Genomic DNA, 21,735 nt, shown 5'->3' with positions numbered 1-21,735 from the left:
TTTATCCGATGATTAATAAATAAGGAAGTATATTGTTCTTCAATCACTTTGTAATTTTAATTGGATATTCGTTATACAAATGAAAGAATAAAATATTTCATGAACAAAATATTTCATAAAACTGAATGTGAATTCTCGTTTGAGTGGGCGACCTAGTTATGTCTCAGTTAAATCATTCTTTGAAAATTTGATCAATAATTAAATCTGGCATATATAATGCACTACGGAATAATCAAAATTTTATTGGAAGTGGAATTAGCAAAATAATAACTAGTCCATATCAAGCAATATTATCAACCGGCTAAGAAAATGGCCAGCACAATTGGTTTGGCCCATACAACTAGCTAGGACGATTAGCTAGGCTTTCGTCGCATTAATTAAAATTTTGACTAGTTAGGACAATTAACTAGTCATTCATGAGAACATATGCGACTAGGCATATTTCAGTTTGTTTGTAAAAAAAATCTCAACATTGTAACCACTGAAGAAATTGTGGCTACCTGGATGACGATTTTGAAATAAAGAGTTTTTAAATTTGGGCCGAGAAAGAAAATTATAACTCTGAATCGAGTGGTCTTGGCTTCGGAAAAATCGATAGCCTCTTATCAAATATTTCTTGCCAATAAAAGAGTACACTCAGAGGTGTCCTCGTTCACATACTTTATTAGATTCTCAAATAAAATTGAATTCGGAATACCAATATCAAATTAATACCCTTACTATGATTTCAAAGTTCGGTATACGATTTCATCCCGATTAAAAGAAAAGGATTCCCGAGGTATCTATGGGTATTAGATCATCCATGTCTTTAACAACTTGTTAGATATTTACAATCTCGACTGAGAAGAGTAAGTATGAAAGAAGATTCAAATGAAGATACTCATTATGAATATTCATCGATGAATTTGAGGGAAAATTTAAAAAAAAAAATCTATTGGATAATTGAAACGAAGTATAAATATCTCTGAGTTGAACAAGAAGATCATAATCTATGAATTAAAGTTCATGGATTAACTAAAACAATTGAACAAGTCCTGATACAGAGAAAGACTTATTCCATATGCTCACATCAAAAGTTCAAAGTAGGGAACGAAAAGGATTGCCTGATATGACTTATCAAGGCGATACGAATGATCCATAATTTGGAGGGAGTAACATGACAGTGAGTAGGTGCCAAAATATTTCATTGATTATCCTAACTCTCTTTATTATCCTTCTGAGGATGATACCACCTCTTCGTCTTCGTAATTCCATATTTCAATTTTTTCTCTTTCAAAATCATTTTAAAATCGCTTACTAACTTGACTTTCGCACGTATATCTGTCATTCCGGTGTTTTACCTCGAAGACCTTACTCAGAAATATTCCAAAAACATCTGTTAAGCCGATAGTTGCCTGCTACACGCATCCGTTACTAACTATAAGTGGCCAGTTCCCCCTGGGAACAAATCAAAGAGATCTCTTAGGGATCTCAATGCAGTCCATAAGTTCAGTGGCATGTGTGTATAATTGAACATACATTACCGAATATATTAGAGGTCTACGTGTATATATACGTAGCCTCTGACATCATATCTACAGAAGAATTCCGCATTAGACTCACTGGTCTATCCTTTTTAAGAGGTTCTAAGATCGAACTACCGCTCATTGTAATCTTATGCCATCCAATTGTAGTCATGCCATCAATTCTCGATGCTCTCGATCTCTGAGCTAAACCATCATAACCCTTCATGTTAAGCGTACTAATAATATCATGTAGTGTAGTTGTCTTACGATGACATTTGTATATCATATTCAAATCTTCCTTAATGGAAATAAAAATCCTCAAGGGTATATCAGACACTATCTCTGCTGAATTCATTATTAATATGATATTCACCTTCTCATTGGTAAAATGACACCTTCAACTAGTCTGGGTCAATAACCTCAACTGTATATTAATAATTAGACTTTATGGTTCTCACAAGTGATGCCCCTTCTTGGGAAACCTACACAGAACTACAGGTAACAAGGCTCGTGTTATCAAAATGTACATATGGTGTTGGTAATATCGTCTTTACCCCAAATGCTCTGGAGACTCAGCTCCAAGTTCTACATCCATATCCTTGACAAATCAAATATGATTCTAATTTTTCTCCTCATCATTCTGATAATCTCCAATGGTCTCATTAGTCATACTTTAATACCTCAAATACACACTTATCCTCACCTACCCATTGGGCTACATCCGGTAGTCCAATGATGAACTCTATATGAGCTCTCATGAAATCTCGCATCTAGACAGACTCCTAACACTCTCATTTCTGAGTACTATAACTTAATGCTCTGATACCATTTCTGTAACGCCCCCAAATCCGGAGTCAGGAATCTGGGTCATCACGCTATCCTTCACTCATGTGTATCCTGGTATTGATTCAATAATCCAACAGACCCCAATCTCATACTCGCACACACAAGTTATAGCCTTAGAAATGACGTACAAAATGTAATCTTCTTTTATTACACTCAAATGTACTTTACAGGATCTCAAACAATTATTTATAACCTCTACATGAAGTTACAATAATTACGACTGATATCTTATGTCTATCTGATACTCTAGCACACCTGAGACAAAGCTGCCAGGGATCCCCCCCATGACTGCAAGCGACTAAGTCCCACACTGGCATACTGGTTATCTGTTGTGTTGTGTCATTTAAAAGAAAGCAAGAGTGAGCTATAATGCCCAACATAATAATGTACAGTATGAAAATGACTGTATGATAAACTCACGTAAAACATCATATTTGATAGATACGTTTTCTTCAAAATAGTTTTCCTTAGTGATATACACCTTCTTATGATAACAATCTTTTAGTGGATTTTATTAACCTGCGAATACCTTAATAGTAAACCCATCACCTAGGCTTGGGTTACGATATTACATCACAATTCCAATTAGAAGAATAGGACATTCACTGGAGCCACCGCATACGATGATCAGTCGTACATCGATAAAGTAACCTTTTCTACTAGTAGAAGGATGAAACCGTCATCTCTCGGGTATCACCCTTGCCGCATTCGGGCTACGTGTCCCATTTTCGGGTATACAGATACTTCACAAGTTCCTGAGTACACTGAGTACCTTCGCCTGCAGTACTTTTGGTAGTCCATCTAGCACATATAGTACCAGAGTCTACCCCTCCCTTGTCCTTCAAAAGAATTCTATCAATCTCGAGAACTCGAACCACATCAAAGTTCCCCAAGCGTTTTGCTTGTTGATAGAAATAGCTTATCTCTCTAAGATATAAGTGTATATATATGTATATACGTACTTCCGAGAATTTTGGAGGAAGTACTAAGGATGTGAGTTGACCGTTGTCAACAGATAATTAATAAGGGGGAAAAGTTTCTTCTCAAAACTATATTCAACATATTAAATATGTCGGGATAATATTCACCGACGATCTGAAATTATTCGAATGATATTCTGAAATCAGAAAGTATATTTTAAATCAGGATCTATGATTTTTAAGTCAATAATAACCCTTTAATAAATAATTAAATGATGATTGATATTAATCAAACCTCGAATGAGTTTACTTTCTAAAAGAATATTTAAAATAATATTCCTCAACTAGTTTGTGTCTATATAATTAATAATCTATAATGATTAATCGGGTTTGAAATAAATAAACGTTGGAGTATACTACTCGCATAATAAAGGAATAAGTATATAATATTTGTTATTGGAACAATAAAATATAGTTGAGGGAATCTGATCGTTGGGAAATCGTTTTAATAAAAGTTCGAGGTGTTTTAATGTTTCGTGAGTGGACAATGAGTCCCTTTTAAAACGTACTACTACGGACTTATAACCGTCCCATAATATCTCGTAATGATTCCCGGGTTTTATCTTAAATCCCGACCGACTCTCGGTCTTATATAATACGTCACGCCTTAAAGCGAAATAACATTTCATGATATATACTAATTGTACAACATCGCTACATTATGCGAAAATTCAACAACTACGTATCATGGCAAACATGGTATTTATGCGATGATAGTAAAACAATCCTTTCACAACACAATAGTAAAAATGGAGTTGGATTTGTAAACTTGCCTGGGTATCTCGAGGTGGAGGATGCTCTAGGTTCCGCTCAGAAATCTATGACCATAAATACAATTCATTTCATTAGGTCCCGTTCTAATTTACGGTGACTCGCACTCATGCGCTATTTATTATGCACCCTCTCAACTTATAATACCATTATTATTCCTTTAAGTCCTTATTCACATCATGGTCGCTTCATTTTTCTAAGTATCTTAGGTTTATTCTCTTTATCGTCGTCGGCTCCGCTTATGGATTCTTACGGTTTCTACTCGCACGGTCTCGGCTCCGATATTTTTATAAAATTTAGAAATCATTATTTTTACTTGTAATTTTATGAAAGTTAGGAAACTCAAAATACTACTCTCTGTAAAACTTTCATGATTTATGAACATTCTTAAGTCAATCCTTTATATTTTCAAAGTTCATGATTTGTAGCAGTTTTTGTCGCGTAAATCACTTTTACTAAAATGACCATAACTTTTGATCCGTAAATCAGAATCAAGCGATTCAAGTGCCTAAACGATCCTTATAACATTTCCTATCATAATCAAGGGTTATTTTTCAAGAAACTACAGTTTAAAACTCTGGTAATTTCTGCAGAAACTTAAAGTTACGATTCTTTGGTTTTAAAGGAGTTACGTTTACGATCGGGGTTTCGTTTACGCCCTAACTCTTAACACAACCACCAACAATCATCATTTCATCATAAACACACAAACTCCTCTCAATAACATCATGTTATTAAGGCAACAACAATCAACCTTAAATCTACTTAACTTAAACTTCAAGATCTCAACAATACCACTTCTTAAACTAAGTTTTCTACCACATACTAAATGGATCAAAAAATGAATCTTAAATAAAGTTGGGCCAAAGATTTTTTACCTTTATTGAAAGCTTGAGATGTGTTCTTGAGGATGATGGTGGCTTGGAAGTGCTTGGTATGATTTTTGGAACCTAAAACCACCATTGAAATCAAGAACCCAAAGAGAGGTTGCTATTCATACTATTCACTAGTGAGTTTCTTGATTTTATTTCACCCATCAAATCTTGATAAAAAGAGATGAAAGAATTTTCTTACCTTAGTTTAATTTCTAGGAGGCTTGAGAATTAATGGGATGATTTTTCCATGGCTAGAACTTGAGATTTTGAATTGGATTTCCCCTTCTTTTGCATTAGGGCCGAATGGAAGCATCAAGGGGGGTATTTATACTCCTCTTGGTTGCTTAGCTTGGTTGATTTGCTAGGTAACTTCTAGGAAATGGGGTGGAAGATCTTGAACTTGATTTTTATTCTCCTAGGTTGAATCCTAGGTTTATTCTTGTTGCAAATCTTTGGGACAAATCTTTGGTAGCTTCCTAGAAACTACTTATGTTAGCTTCCTTAGCACATTATTTGGATAGCTTGCTTGATAATCCTATGGTTAGCTTACTATTTGATAAAGTAACCATGGTTACTTTCTTACCATAGTTTAGTTAGTGCGTTACGTTTATTTAATCGTTTACACTTTCGCTCGGTTGCTTAAACGTTTTCGTAATACTTACTCGCAAATGGTTCGCGACGTAATTCCGTTAGTATTTCTTCCTTATATTTTTAATTATTGTACTTGAATATAAATCCGCAGGGTTTTAATCTCATAATTATATTGTGATTCCCGTAATTCTCGATGAGTCATAAATACGGTCGTTTTTCAAAGTTCGTTTTCTTCGAAAATTAATAGCGTTTACATACACTCATTTAGTACGTATAATCGTAATATCAACTCCGAAACTCATTTTGCTCATGCACTACATAGTGTGGGCTCAAAAGTTTTTCCCCGTCCGTCAGGGTTACTATTCATTAAACATTTGACAAGGTTTCAAAAATTCAAGTTATTATATTACCATTCATAAAGATCTTTTACCGATGTCAAAAATTTAGGTCCTTACAGTTGGGTACTGATATTCATTCATATCCATCAACTCGATCAGCTCATAAGCTTCCTCATAGCTTTTAGCCCATAGCGTTCCACCTGATGATGCATCAAGCATAGGTCTCGACTGTGCTCCCAACCTATTATAGAAGCAATTTATCACCATCCAATCGGGCATTCCATGATGAAGACACTTTCTAAGCATCTCCTTATAGCGCTCCAAAGCTTCACATAGAGATTCACCTGATTGTTATACAAATTGAGAAAGAGCATTTCTGATTGCAGCTGTCTTTGCCATAGGGAAGAATTTAGTGAGAAACTTTTGAGCAAGAGCTTCCTAAGTAGCAATCAAACCAGCTGGTAGAGAGTGTAACCAGCCCTTAGCCTTATCCCTTAGAGAGAATGGGAAAAGCCTCAATTTCACAGCATCTTTAGAGACATTATTGAACTTGAAAGTGTCATAGATCTCAATAAATTCCCTAATATGCATGTTAGGATCTTATGTTGGAGCACCCCCAAACTGAACTGAGTTCTGGACATCTAGATCGTGTCAGGCTTGATCTCGAAGGTATTAGCCGCAATGGCTAGCCTGACAATGCTCGATTGAATGTCCATGATCTTTGGTTAAGAATAATTCATCAAATCTTTCGAATTCGCTACTGGTTCTCCCATTGCAACAAAAAAATTTTCTTCAACTTCTTCCTCTTCTTCAACATCACCTAGTGTTTCCTTACGAGATTGAGAACACGTTCGCATACACGCTCTCTAGAGTACCTGAAACACAAACAAAGTAAACCGTGAAAGTAAAAGAATCTGAATCAGTGAACTTTAACGACCACTGATGTCAAGCACATAAATTAAAATTAACACCGAGTCCCCGGCAGCGGCGCCAAAAACTTGTTAGGGCGAAAACACGGGATAAAATTACACACAAGTATACGCGTTCACAAGTAGTATAAGATATAAATCAGATTCGTACCCACATAGACTCTTTTTAGTTAACTAAAGTTTTATGCACCTATGTAACAATGGTATGACTATCGCTCAATGCTAAGACACTAACAAGTTGAGATGTTTATAACTAAGATTAAACTATAACTAAGAATAAAAGTGATTGAATTAACTATATGAGACAAACATGGGATTCTAACTTCATTACATACTTCATTTAAAGTCATTGTTCTTAACTTTAGCAAGCAATGGTGATGACAACTAATCAGATAATACAAAACTAGTAAACGCCAACTTTCGTTGTATGAATACTCTACTACCAGACATCCACAAAAGAGATAGAAGCTGAATAGGCACCAATTATGTTGAGACCCTATATGTCTATAGAATTTGACAACATAAAGGTTTAATGAACAAGTTATCTATCATGATTATATAGGGCAAGTAATATGGTTAAAATTATCTACAAATCATGCATAATAAATACATGAACCTATGCTAGCATGGCGAGTTCTAAATCTCTATATTCACTTTCGCTTCAATAGAGATTAACAAGTTATCTTATATGTTAGCTACACACATAAGACGAATAAGCACAACCAATACTAGGATATCAATCAATGACCACACACCAAGATATTGAAACAAATTAACTATAAAAATCCATAAGTAAATCTGTTAGAACCCCACGATAATGATTAGTTCAGAACTGAACTCATCATCACCATGGATTCCAATGAAAGCATGATAATAAAAAATATAAAAGTACTAGGGTTCAAAGAAAAATCGAAAACAAGCATATAAGTATCAACTATATTAAAGAAAACAAAAGTCTTTTTCTTCGTAGCCGTCTCGTGCTCTGTACGTCTTCTTATTGCTCTCCATGGTCTCCTTGTTGTTAAAAATGTCTTTTTATCACTATATATAAGCCCCTAGTGGACCTGGACTCTTAAAATCATCAAATTCCACTCGAAATAGGATTCTGGGGAAAAAAGGGTGGTGCGGCCGCACTCAAATCAGCGCAGGCGCGCTGGTTTTCGACTGAAAAAGCGGCGCGGCCGCGCAGGAAGTGGGGGCGGCCGCGCAGGGTTTCTGGATTTTTCTGCTGATTCTTCTTTTGGCCGTATCTTGAGTTCTGCTCGTCAGAATTAAGCAATTCAACTGCGCACGTAAAGCTAACGAGATTCTATTCAACTTGAGAATGACCTAGAATGCTAATTATAAACTCTTTTTAGCATATTTCCTTGAAAAGCTCCTTTATTCATTTAACTAATGCCTGAAATATAATAACATAAAAATATATAAAAAAATACCAAAAACTTGAGTCCAAAATACCAACTTAAGCTTGTAATTAAGCGTTCCAAGTAGATATAAAATCCAATTATCAGTTCTCGCGGTGGGGGCTGGCTGTCCTCGCAAGATGCCTACTGTTCGGATGAAAACACGCGCTACTATTCATGCAAGTATACGTGATCGCAAGTAATATAGAATTAATTCTAGTTCGTTCCCACAGAGACTGGTTTAGGTTAATTTCAATTAATGTACTTATGCAACGATATGGTTATTATTCAATGCTAAGATGATAACAAGTTGAGATTGTTTATAACTAAGATTATTAACTAACATGCAACTAACTAAGAGATTAAAATGTTGATTTACTTATATAACACAAACATGGGATTCTAACTTCATTACTACTTCATTCAATAGCCTTTTTGTTCTTAACCTTAGCATACAATGGTGATGACACTAATCAGACAACACCAAAACTAGTAAACGCCAACTTTTGTTGTACGAATACCCTACTACTAGACATCCACAAAAAGAGGTAGAAGCTGAATAGACACCAATTATATTGAGACCCTATATGTCTATATAATTTGACAACATAACGGTTTAATGTGCTATTTATCTATCATGATTATATAGGGCAAGTAAGATGGTTAAAATTACCTACGAATCATGCATTTCAAATACATGAACCTATGCTAGCATGGAAAGTTCTAAACCCCTATATTCACTGTCGCTTCAATAGAGATTAACACGCTATCTTATAAGTTCGTGACGCTCATAAGATGAATAAACACAATCAATATTAGGATATCATGCACTCACCACACAGTAACATATCAAAACATATTAACTAAAGAAATCCATATGTAAATTCGCTAGAACCCCGCGATAACGATTAACCCATAACCGAACACCTCATCACCGCGGGTTCCGATGAAAGCATGGTATAATAAACTAAGTCTCTATAAAACTGAATAATTAACAAAGTACGTTAAACAAGAGTATAGGTTCAACAAACAAGAAACTAACATCCAAGATTAAAACTTAAAATTAAGAATCACAATAATAAACTAGATCCTCTTCGCCTTGGTTGAATTTGTGCCCTTAGGTCTTCTTCTTAATCTCTGTTATGAAAAATGTCTTTAAATTGTCTTTATATAGCAGCCCAAATTTAAAGAGAAGTCCAGAAATCAATCTTCTATTCAAAACAGAATTCTGAAATCCTGACCTAGCGCGGCGGCACGCTTCATCAGTGTGGGTGCGCTATCTTTCTGCTCATTCGGCGCGGCCGCGTGCTACTACAGCGCGGGCGCGCTGACATTCTGGAAAAAATTCTTCTGCTTGTTTTTCTGGATGGTTTGAGATAGCGATCCACGAGCTTTTATTCAAGACACCTTCCTAACACCATTTTTAGCATCATTGCAATGCTAAACCTCCAGAATCGTGTGTATGTGTGTGTGCGAATGCTTGCAGATATACAATCGCAACTAGATCAATAATCATGACTCACTACTCATCAAGACAATCACAAGGTTATAAATAGAATAAATGCTAAACTCTAAATGACTGACAACACTTCAATTTTATATCAGAGTTATGTACGGATTCATTCCTATATTGATAATACATAAACAAACATAAATATGCTTAGTTGACCGTGCAATGAGTGAGATCCACAAAAGACTTATGCAATAATACTCATGTAGCAAGCGTTAGGTTAGCGGATCCCATACTATAAAAGCCTTAGGTCACTAGGCACAAAGTCCTCTAAGAACTTAATAACTCGAGTATTAAAGAGCCCACTCGTGATCAATTATGCATCAACACATACATTTTTTTTCTTTTCTTTTTTTTTTCAATTTCTGAACGAGCGCATTTCGCTCCATCTCGCTCAACCCTAGACTACTCATATAAATATGAGCCGGCTACTAGCCATATGACACCTAGCCACAACAACTAGCATTAAAATCCAATGTTTTTCTGCAATTTTAAAAAAAAATCCATATTATGTTGTCATTAAGAGAATACCCTAAATTCTAAATATAAACAATTGATTAAACCTCGACAAACAAACAAACTATGACCATGATCTAGCACTCAAGCAATCTATAAGACTTAGTGAAATTTTCTTACTTCTAGCATGCAAATCAACTTGATTGGACTTAACATCACTCTACACGACAAAACTACACTAGCATCAATTTCATAAATCAATCGGAAAAGTAAACTTAAGGGATCATGTTATAATGCAAATGCATGAAACTATATGCAACATACTAACATGACAATAAATATGACAAAAAAAACTTCATGATAATTATGCAACTATATGAAACTAAATTAGCATGATTATACAACTATAAGAGACTCACACATAATATATATATTCCTTAACTAACAGGCCTTGACCACCTCGACTTCAACTTTCCAGGAAAAAACGGAGAGAAGAGTTGAACAACAGAACTTGTTGCCCGACACAAATGATTTGAGCACTAGAACTCTATTGTGCCACCTCTTGACTTTAACCTTATACATCTTGTTGTTCTCATATGCTTAAAGTCGAAACTCGTCGAGTTCATTCAATTAAAGCATCCTTTTCTTTCCAGTTACATCCATATCAAGGTTTAACTTCTTCAAAGCCCAATATGCTTTATGCTCGAGCTCTACAGGAAAATGACATCCCTTACCATAAACCAACTGAAACGGTGACATGCCTAGCGTAGTCTTGTACGCTGTTCGATACGCCCAAACAGCTTCATACAGCTTTAAAGACCAATCCTTCCTTGATGGACACACAACTTTCTCTAGAATATGCTTGATCTCTCTGTTAGATACCTCATCTTGACCATTAGTTTGAGGATGGTAGGCTGTAGCAATGCGATGATTTAAATTACACCTTTGCATCATGGCAGTGAACTTGCGATTGCAGAAATGTGATCCCTCGTCACTGATTATGAGTCTTGGAGTCCCAAACCTCGTGAATATCTACTTATAAAGAAAATTTAGTACTACCTTCGCATCATTTATCGGCAAAGCCTTGACTTCAACCCATTTCAAGACATATTCAACTGCCAACAAGATATACTGATTATTACAAGATGAGACAAATGGGCCCATGAAGTCAATTCCCCAAACATTAAACACCTCGACCTCGAGAAGTACACTAAGAGGCATCTCATCGCTCTTGGACATATTACCAACACGCTGGCATCGATCACACTTCAAAACAAATTGATGCGCATCCTTAAACAATATAGGCCAGAAGAATCCCGCTTGAAGGATACGAGCTGTTGTCTTCTCTCCACCATAGTGGCCTCCATAAATAGTCGAATGACAGTCTCGCAAGATACCCTTCGTCTTGATTTACGGAATACATCTCCTGATGATTTGGTCATCTCCTTGCCGAAACAAGAATGGCTCATCCCACATGTACCACTTCATCTCATGAAAAAACTTCTTCCTTTGACCAGAAGACAGATCTGGAGGCATAATGTTGCTCACAAGGTAGTTCACAATGTCTGCGAACCACGGTTCATCCTCTTACACCCCAAACAACTGCTCATCAAGAAAAGACTCATTTATCAATGTCTATCCGGTGAAGTTGTATCTGGATCTTCTAACCGAGAGAGATAATCAGCGACTTGATTCTCAGAACCTTTTATGTCCTTGATGTAACTCAAATTCTTGAATTAAAAGAATCCATCGAATCAGTCTAGGCTTCGAGTCCTTCTTCGAGACGAGATAGCGAATCGCAGCGTGATCAGTGAAAACTATCACCTTCGTCCCAAGAAAATAAGATCGAAACTTCTCAAAACCATAGACAATAGCCAATAGCTCCTTCTCAGTAGTAGTATAGTTCAGTTGAGCACCATTGAGGGTCTTACTAACATAGTAGACCACATGAAATATGTTGTTCTTTCTCTGCCCAAGAACTGCTCCAACTGCATAGTCACTTGCATCGCACATCAATTCAAATAGCTCATCCCAATTAGGTGTAGTTATGACAGGTGTCGTAATCAAACTCTTCTTTATACTCTCAAAAGCAGCTAGACATTCATCATCAAACTTGAAAGGGACATCTTTCTCTAAAAGATTGCGCAAGGGTTTAGAGATTTTAGAGAAGTCCTTGATGAAACGCCGATAGAAACCCGCATGACCAAGAAAGCTGCGTACTCCCTTAAGATAAATTGGTGGGGGAAGATTTTCAATGACCCCCATCTTGGCTTTGTCCACCTCAAGACCCTTACTAGAGACCGTATGCCCAAGAATGATGCCCTGTTGCACCATAAAGTGACATTTCTCCCAGTTCAGAACCAGATTGGTCTCAACACACCTTTTAAGAATGGCGCCAAGATTTTGCAAGCACCCGTCAAAAGAATCACCGAACACAGAGAAATCAACCATAAACACCTCCACATTCTGACCAATCATGTCAGAGAAAATGGCCATCATGCATCTCTGAAATGTGGCAGGTGCTCCACATAACCCAAACAAAACTCTTCTGAAAGCAAAAGTCCCAAACGGACATGTGAAGGTAGTCTTTTAATGATCTTCTAGAGTGATACAACTCTGATTATAACCCGAATAGCCATCCAAAAGACAATAGTATTCATGCCCAGCCAACTTGTTAAGCATCTGATCAATAAATGAAAGAGGGAAGTGATCCTTTGTCGTAGCTTTGTTTAGCTTCCTGTAATCCATATAAACTCTCCACCCCGTGACTGTTCGAGTAGGAATGAGCTCATTCTTCTCATTAGCAACAACTGTGATGCCTCATTTATTCGGAAAATAATGAACTGGACTCACCCAAGAACTATCAGAAATAGGATAGATGATCCCTGCATCTAGCCACTTGAGAATTTCCTTCTTCATAACTTCTTTCATGATCAGATTAAGCCTTCTCTGTTGATCAACAGTTGGCTTACTAACTTCCTCTAGCATAATTTTATATATGCAATAAGAAGGGTTGATTCCCTTGATATCTGCTATAGTCCATCCAATTGCGGATTTGAACTCTCTCAGAATTTTTAAGAGCTTTTCCTCATCACTACCTGAAAGGTCAGATGCAATAATAACAGGAAAAGTAGATGCATCACCTAAAAATGCATACCTTAAGTGTTCATGCAATGGTTTAAGCTCGAGAGTAGGAGTTTCCTCAATAGATGGCTTGAGGCGCTTTGGAGATTTGTTCAGCTCCTCTAATCCAGGAGATTCAAAACACATATCCATCCTTCGCTTCCAAGGAAAAGCATTCAAATATTACAAATGTTCATTACCTTCATCATCTTCGGTATCTGAATTCCCCAACAAGGCTTTCTCTAAGGCATCAGACCTTAGCATTTGATCAAGTTCTGATGTAACCACAGAATCGACCAACTCCACTTTTAAGACCCCTCCTTATCAATAGGGAATTTCATGGCATTGAAAACATTGAACGTCACATCCTGATCCAGCACTCGCATGGTGAGCTCACCCTTCTGCTCATCAATCAAGGTCCGACCAGTGGCTAAGAAAGGTCTTCCCAAGATTATGGGAATCTTCTTATCCTCCTCAAAATCAAGAATTACAAAATCAGCAGGAAAGATGAGTTTGTCCACCTTGACCAAGATATCATCCACAATGCCTCGTGGATATGTAATAGAACGATCGGTCAACTGTAAGGACATATAAGTTGGCTTTGAATCAAGTAAATCCAACTTCTTGAAGACAGACAAAGGCATCAGATTGATGCTAGCTCCCAAATCACATAAACACCTATCGAACGACAAGTTTCCAATGGTGCAAAGAATAGTGAAGCTTCCAGGATCTTTAAGCTTCTGAGGCAACTTCGGTTGTAGTATAACACTGCATTCCTCCATAAGAGTGACAGTCTCTAAGTCATCAAACTTCACTTTCCTAGAGAGAATACCTTTCATAAACTTCGCATAGCTAGGCATTTATTCAAGAGCTTCAGCGAAAGGTATGTTGATATGAAGTTTCTTGAAAACTTCCAAGAACTTAGCGAATTGCTTATCCAGCTTTTGCTTCTGCATCCTCTTAGGAAAAGGAGGTGGATGATAGATATGTTTTCCCATGTATTACCTCAAGAGGAGTGTTAACAACAACTATATTCCTTGATTCCACTTCTGCTTCCTTCTGCACTTCTTCAGCAGCCACAACTTCAACTTTTGGAACTAAATATTTTTCGGGATTGACAACTTCCCAGACCTCAATGTGATTTCCTTGACCTGCTCTTAAGCTTCCCTTTTTCCTAGAACTTCAGTGTCACTTGGGAGTGTACCAGGTTGTCGATTCAGCAAGGCATTGGCAATTTGGCTAATTTGGTTCTCCAAGGTCTTAATAGAAACCGCTTGGCTCTTGTACATGAGCCTCAACTCCTCCAATTTAGATTTTTCATTAGATTGTGATAGCTACTGAAGTTGGAGTTGTTTTCATGGTGCATATTGTGGGTGTTGAAAACCAGGAGGGTTGTATTGCTTTGCTACATACTGCTAATAAGGCTGTTGCACCACATTCCGAGTGTTGTTCCAGCTGAAGTTAGGATGATTACGGATGTTGGGATGATAGGTGGCTGGAGCTGGTTGTTGCGACCTCTGAAAGTTGCTCACGAACTGAGCTGATTCACTAGAAATAGCACACTGCTTCGTCTCATGCGCACCAGCACAAAGCTCACAAATGCTAGTGATCTGATTAACTCCATAATTAGCCAAAGAATCCACCTTCATCGTCAAAGCCTGAAGTTGAGCAGCTATAGCAGTAGCTGTATCCACTTTCATAATTCCTACTACCTTGCCTTGAGGTAGCCTCTGAGTTGGGTTCTGGTATTCATTAGCAGCCGTCAGTTCAATCAATTCCTAAGCTTCATCATAGCTTTTAGCCCACACGACTCCTCCTGATGCTGCATCAAGCATGGTTCTAGAAGTTTCACCCAACCCATTGTAAAAGCATTTAATGATCATCTAGTCAGGCATCCCATGATAATGACACTTCCTGAACATCTCCTTGTAGCGATCCCAAGCCTCACAAAAAGATTCTCACGTTTGCTGCGTAAATTGAGTAAGAGCATTCCTGATTGCAGCAGTCTTCGCCATATGGAAGAATTTAGTGAGAAACTTCTAAGCCAGATCTTTCCAAGTAGTAATATAGTCTGGTGGTAGAGAATGCAACCAACACTTAGCCTTGTCTCTCAGAGAGAATGGGAAAAGCCTCAGCTTAATAGCGTCTTCAGTAACCCCATTGAAATTGAAAGTGTCACAGATATTGATGAAATCCCCGATGTACATGTTGGGATCTTCTATAGGAGAACCCCCAAACTGAACTAAATTATGTATCATCTGAATCGTGCTCGACTTGATTTCAAATATGTTAGCCGTGATGGTTGGCCTGATAATGCTAGACTGAATATCATTGATTTTCGGCTTAGAATAGTCCATCAAAGCCTTAGGATTTGCTGCTTGATCTCCCATTATGACTAGAGCTTCTTCTTCAACTTTCTCCTCAATAAAAGCTTCTTCAACCTTCTCTTCAACGAGAACTTCTTTAAATACTTCCTCCACTTTATCCAGTGTTCTCTTGCGAGATCGAGAATGTGTTAGCATACACGCTCTCTAGAGTACCTGAAATACAACAAGTATCCAAGTAAGTAATAATATCCGAGTCAGTGAACTTTAATGACCACTGATGACAAGCACATAAACTAAAAATTAACACCGAGTCCCCAGCAGCGGCACCAAAAACTTGTTAGGACGAAAACATGGGCTAATATTCACACAAGTATACGTGATTCCAAGTAATATAGAATTAATTCTAATTCGTTCCCACAGAGACTGGTTTAGGTTAATTTCAATTAATGTACTTATGCAATGATGGTATAGTTATTATTCAATGCTAAGATGATAACAAGTTCATATTTTTTATAACTAAGATTATTAACTAACATGCAATTAACTAAGAGATTAAAAGGTTGATTTACTTATATAACACAAATATGGGATTCTAACTTCATTACTACTTTATTTAATAGCCTTTTTGTTCTTAACCTTAGCATGCAATGGTGATGACACTAATCAGATAACATAAAACTAGTAAATGCCAACTTTCGTTGTACGAATACCCTACTACCAGACATCCACAAAAAAGATAGAAGCTGAATAGACACCAATTATATTGAGACCCTATATATCTATAGAATTTAACAACATAACGGTTTAATGTGCAAGTTATCTATCGTGATTACATAGGGCAAGTAAGATGGTTCAAATTACCTACGAATCATGCATATTAAATATATGAACCTATGCTAGCATGGCAAGTTCTAAACCTCTATATTCACTGTCGCTTCAATAGATTAACACATTATCTTATAAGTTCGGGATGCTCATAAGATGAATAAGCATAATAAATACTAGGATATCATGCACTCACCACACACTAAGGTATCAAAACATATTAACTAAAGAAACCCATGAGTAAATCCGCTAGAACCCCACGATAACGATTAGCCCATAACCGAACTCCTCATCACCGTGGGTTCCGATGAAATCATGGTATAATAATCTAGTCTTCATAAAACTGAATAATTAACAAAGTACGTTAAACAAGAGTATAGGTTCAACAAATAAGAAACTAGATCCTCTTCGCCTTGGTTGAATTTGTGATCTTAAGTCTTTTGTTGGTGAGACTGCATAACTGTATGAACAGTTACGTGATAAGTCAACATGATAACAACACTAGAACATGACAGGTTAATAATACTACGTCTACACAAGAAACCAGGAAGAATAAAAACAAGGAAAATACAAAGAATCAGAAGATTAGACGAAGGCCTGAAGTTTGTATACAGGTCACTGAAAGAAGTTCATTAATATGATCATGCCTCAGTGAAGAAGAAAGGTTAAAGACTTTCAGGGTTCCAGAAATATTTGAAGATTCAGTATACAAGTGCTACTGGAAGATTTCAGTGTATTGGCATTGATTGAAGATAGACAATGTTCGAAGCATAGAAATCTGAAGAATTGAAGACATGGTATAGACAGAGCTTAATGAAGACGTTGTCTGGAGTACCATAAAGGATTCCAGTGAAAGTACAGTTGTTTATTGATAGTCAGTGTCTGAAGCGATAAAGTTGAGGCAAGCTTAACAATGTAATCCAGACTAGATTATGAAGACCTGAATCGGGGTTAGTCGTCTGTGAACCAGACCAGTTGCACTAGGCATCAACAACTCGTGAAAGGAATATGGGTTTTATTTATAGAAGAATTGTTAAGTTGAGGAACGTACTTGGATTGAACGTTTATCTGTTAAAGTACGAGAAGAGGTGCACGGGGTATACAGCTAAACAACTCAGGGGACTGGCGAAGCTCAAAGTTTAATACTTAAATTAAATAAATTTATTTAGTGAACTTTAATATTATTTATTTAATAAACTTAAAATGGTTTATCTTATAAACTTCAAATAAGTTTATTTTATAAATCTAAATTAGTTTATTTACATAAGTTTTATTTAAGTTAATTTTATAAATTAATTTAGTTACAAGTTAAACTTAAAAAGAAAAAGAAAATACAAAAAAAGAAAAGAAAAAGAAAATAGAAAAGGGAAAAACAAAAAGGAAAAACAAAACAAAAAATGAATAAAAGAAATGAAACAAATGTACAGGTAGTTAGTCTGTTTGTTTTGGTAAATACTGGTCGCCACACAAGTTATATATTTGGTTGATTATGTTTCAAGTGGAACTAGTAGTACTCTTGGTCGCCACAGAGGTTTTGTTAAGGTTATATCACCATAGAGCAAAACTAATTCCTCCTGTATACCTGTCGCCACAGAATCCTCAGCCACACATTATTGGATATTAAGTCTACACTTTGCAGCAGAAAAAAGAGCCATTCATTTTTTGGGGATTCATTTTTTGTTCATCTTCTCTCCCAAAAGAGAAGTGAAAATGGCAGCAATGATTTACAGAGAAGTTCAAGCTTCTTGAATATCCGTTTAACTTCTCATCGGAGTAATATTATAATGCTCGATTTAACTCTTGTATATTCTTAGGGGCATTATAATCGTTACCCGGTAATTAAATCCTTAGACAAACAAAAGCTAGATTATTGTATAGGATTTGATTTATAAATCTTTGTAGTAGCTAGGAACTTTATTGTTATTAGATTGTAGCCGGTTAATTGTTTTACCGGAGTGTGGCAACACCCCTCGAGGACTTATATACGAATATATATATATATATATATATATATATATATATATATTTCCCCGAATATCTTGTGTTCCTCGTTTTATTGTTCCAAACACTATTTCTCTCAAGAACACGAAATCACCAACCGAGCACTAAATCTATATCCGCTAAAGATTTAAAAGAATTTTTAATTTAGTGATTATCCTATTCAACCCTCCCCCCTTCTACGGTAATTCGGGACCTAACAATTGGTATCAGAGCTGGCTGATTGATACACAAATCAGGATCCTTAATTAAATTTATTTTATTAATTTGAATTTATATTAATTTATTTTATAAATTTGATTTAGTAAATTTATTTTATAAATTTATTTTAAATGAGTTTATTATTTAAATTTAAATAAGTTTATGTTTTAAACTTAACTTAAATAAATTTATTTTATAAATTTGATTTAAATTAATTTATAATTTAAATTATAGTAAATAAGAATTTTTAATTTAGATTAATTTTAGGGTATATATTCAGTATTTATTAGCTTCCAGTTTTATAAATTAGCTTCCAGACTGTAATTGATAAAAGGCGTACATCTCTGGTAATTCATTTGCATGGCAGCTAGATTAAATCAATTGGCAGGTTTCTGTGTCTTTGGATTTCTGTAGAACACCCGTTATTTTGAAAAGGAAAGCAGCGTACCTATTAGACACGCGCGCAGGCCCTCTAAGTAGTCGCCACAGCCGTGTTTTAATTGCAGTCACGGTGTAACTGAATCGTCGCCACAGCCGGGTCGCCATAGAAAATAGTAATGCATACAGTCAACTTCTCTGTTGCGACAACTCCCTGAGTGAAAAATAAGATACTAACAACCCAAGGTCGCCATAGAAGGAGTCGCCACAGAAAAAATGGCGCAAAAATTTGTTTTTTATTTTGTCCTCCTGATCGCCATAGACATGGTCGCCAGAGGAGGTAGCACTTAACAGATTTTGCAGCCCCTTAATTAATTAGTTTTGATTTATTTATATTTCCATAAATTAAAATTTTTCTTAAATAATAATTTACGTTTGACGTAATACCTGGGAAATTTATGTGAATATTATATGTTAAATAAATAAATATTATGTGTTTTATAAATTTAAAGTGATTATAGCCATGATATTAGATGTCACAGTTGTTATGTGTGTTTCTGTGCGGGCCATAAAATTTTTCGATTGGTTAATTTGTGTTAAAACTACAATTATATGAATCGATTTACAATTTGGACTTGCATTTATTCGCGTCTCTATCGAGATATTCGTTTTATTTTATTTTATGAGCGTTTGAATGCATTTTATGCGTATTCAGGTTTTTCTATTAATTTCGGTATCGTTTGGTTTTTCAAAAATCAGCGGACCGGGACCCCATCAGGACGTCAAACCCCACAAAATCCGTGTTTTTATTTTTATAAAATTATTCGTATTTCAAATACCCTTTATTTTTATATTTTTGAATTATTTGCAATTTTCGGGGAATTTTGACATTAATTTTGTATTTTATCGTTTTTAAAATTATTCCCCGTAATTATTATTTTGGGGCCCTAATTATTATAATTAAGGGATAAAAACACCCTTAATTTATTTTAGGGTATCAATTTCTGCAATAGTATAAATAGCTGATCAGATTATTTGATTTATTTTATTTTTATAAAAATTCAGAAAAAAAATTATAATAAAAGAAAATCAAGAACAAGTGGGGGTGTTCTTGAGGGTAGGAATTAAAATCAAAAGTTGAAGGTGATTACGGGATCCATTTGTGACGCTCTAATAGTCGATTTGAAGCTCTCTTCAAGCTCTAGCTATTGATACAAACATCATCAACTGAGGTTAATCCTTCTGTGATTTCATTTTTTTCAGTTTTTTGTTATTTAAATTTGGTTTTGCTTACAGATTGATTGTTTGGTGTTTTTAAGTATTGATTAATGTTCCCGGGGTCCTAAGGATTGGTATATCAATTCGTTAATTTTGATTAGGATTTTGTTAAAACCGAGTTTTTGTTTTCTGGAATTTTTGAATCGATGTTTTGCGATTTGTGTAGAATCTGGGTACTTGTGGTTGCTGTAAATAGATTGTAATTGATATAAGCTTTAATTTAAGACCAGAATCACTGAGTTTGGTTAGGAAGCGTGTGAATTCGGGATTTTCTGGTTAGTTCGCCGGAGTAGGCTCGAATTTTGGTTGGGGAATAATTTCCGGTGATGGTTGAAGGGTGTAAAGGTGATGGTTGTGTAGTAGGGGATGAGGGGAAGTTTTTGGCGTTAAAACGGATAAAAGCCGAGCAGATTTGGTGGCTGACCGGACATCGCCGGAAAATGGCGAAATCGTCGGTTTCTGGGGACAAACCCAGATTTCGGTCGACCTTCGACCAGTTTCCGGTCGTCATCCTCAACCCCCACCGCCCTTTGATCTGTTTTCTTCCTTTGGCTGCTCTAAATTTCTGTTTTTTCATTTCTATTTTAATTTTAAATCAAAATTTATATTTCCAATTTCTAAAAATCATTTATGTTATTCTAAAAATCAATTACTTATCATTTTAAATCCTAAAAATTATTTACTTAAATATTTTAAATTTCTAAAATTATTTTCTTTTATTATTTAAAAAATAATCTAATTTGATTTAATTATTTATAATTTATTTTAGTTAATTATTTATGAATCTAATTAATTGATAAAAATCATTTAATCAATTAATTTCATTTATAAATAGTTAAATAAATGTAAGTTATTTATAATTAATTCAAATAATTTCTAAAAATTATTTTAGGTTCTTAAAAAAAATTATATTTTGGTATTTAAAAGTCAATTAATATTAATATTAATTGATTTAATTCTATTTATTTCTTATTTTATTCATAATAATTAAACCATTCATCCGTTTAATATTAAACGAACGCGTACAGACTCAGAAAATTATTACGCTTTCAATAAAAATACTTTTGAGTCCTAATTTATTTTGTATTGCAATTAGATTTGATGTGTGTATCAATTTGAGTCGGTATCTGGTCGGTAAATATTATTATTGACCTGATTTTCATTCTGAACGCACTGAAACATATCTTTTAACGACCTGACTTATGTGTTACATAAAATATATGATTACGTGTTATACGAATGCCATGATATGTGTTACGTGATATGCATACTATCTGTTTACAGCTTAAAATGCCATGCTTAGTTATAAACGATCGGGTAGATGTTAAGACGTATAGTTACGTCGATTGAGTTGGGTTCTGTCAATTAAGACCGTCCTTTGGTTTATAGAATCGAGTAGCA

At 35.4% G+C, this 21,735-nt stretch overlaps 2 non-coding genes across 2 annotated transcripts; both read left to right on the top strand.

Moving 5' to 3' along the window:
* The first annotated feature begins 6,183 nt into the window (after window positions 1-6,183).
* Window positions 6,184-6,290, top strand: LOC141682268 (small nucleolar RNA R71). Its single transcript, XR_012559670.1, has one exon. It is a non-coding gene; the product is annotated as a small nucleolar RNA R71 (small nucleolar RNA).
* Window positions 6,291-15,220: 8,930 nt separating this feature from the next.
* Window positions 15,221-15,327, top strand: LOC141681602 (small nucleolar RNA R71). The gene has a single exon (XR_012559030.1). It is a non-coding gene; the product is annotated as a small nucleolar RNA R71 (small nucleolar RNA).
* Window positions 15,328-21,735: the final 6,408 nt, after the last annotated feature.

Source organism: Apium graveolens, chromosome 8 (genome assembly GCF_009905375.1).
Source record: "Apium graveolens cultivar Ventura chromosome 8, ASM990537v1, whole genome shotgun sequence".
In the NCBI taxonomy this organism is placed as follows: domain Eukaryota; kingdom Viridiplantae; phylum Streptophyta; class Magnoliopsida; order Apiales; family Apiaceae; genus Apium; species Apium graveolens.
This window is presented reverse-complemented; position numbering and strand designations above follow the sequence as displayed.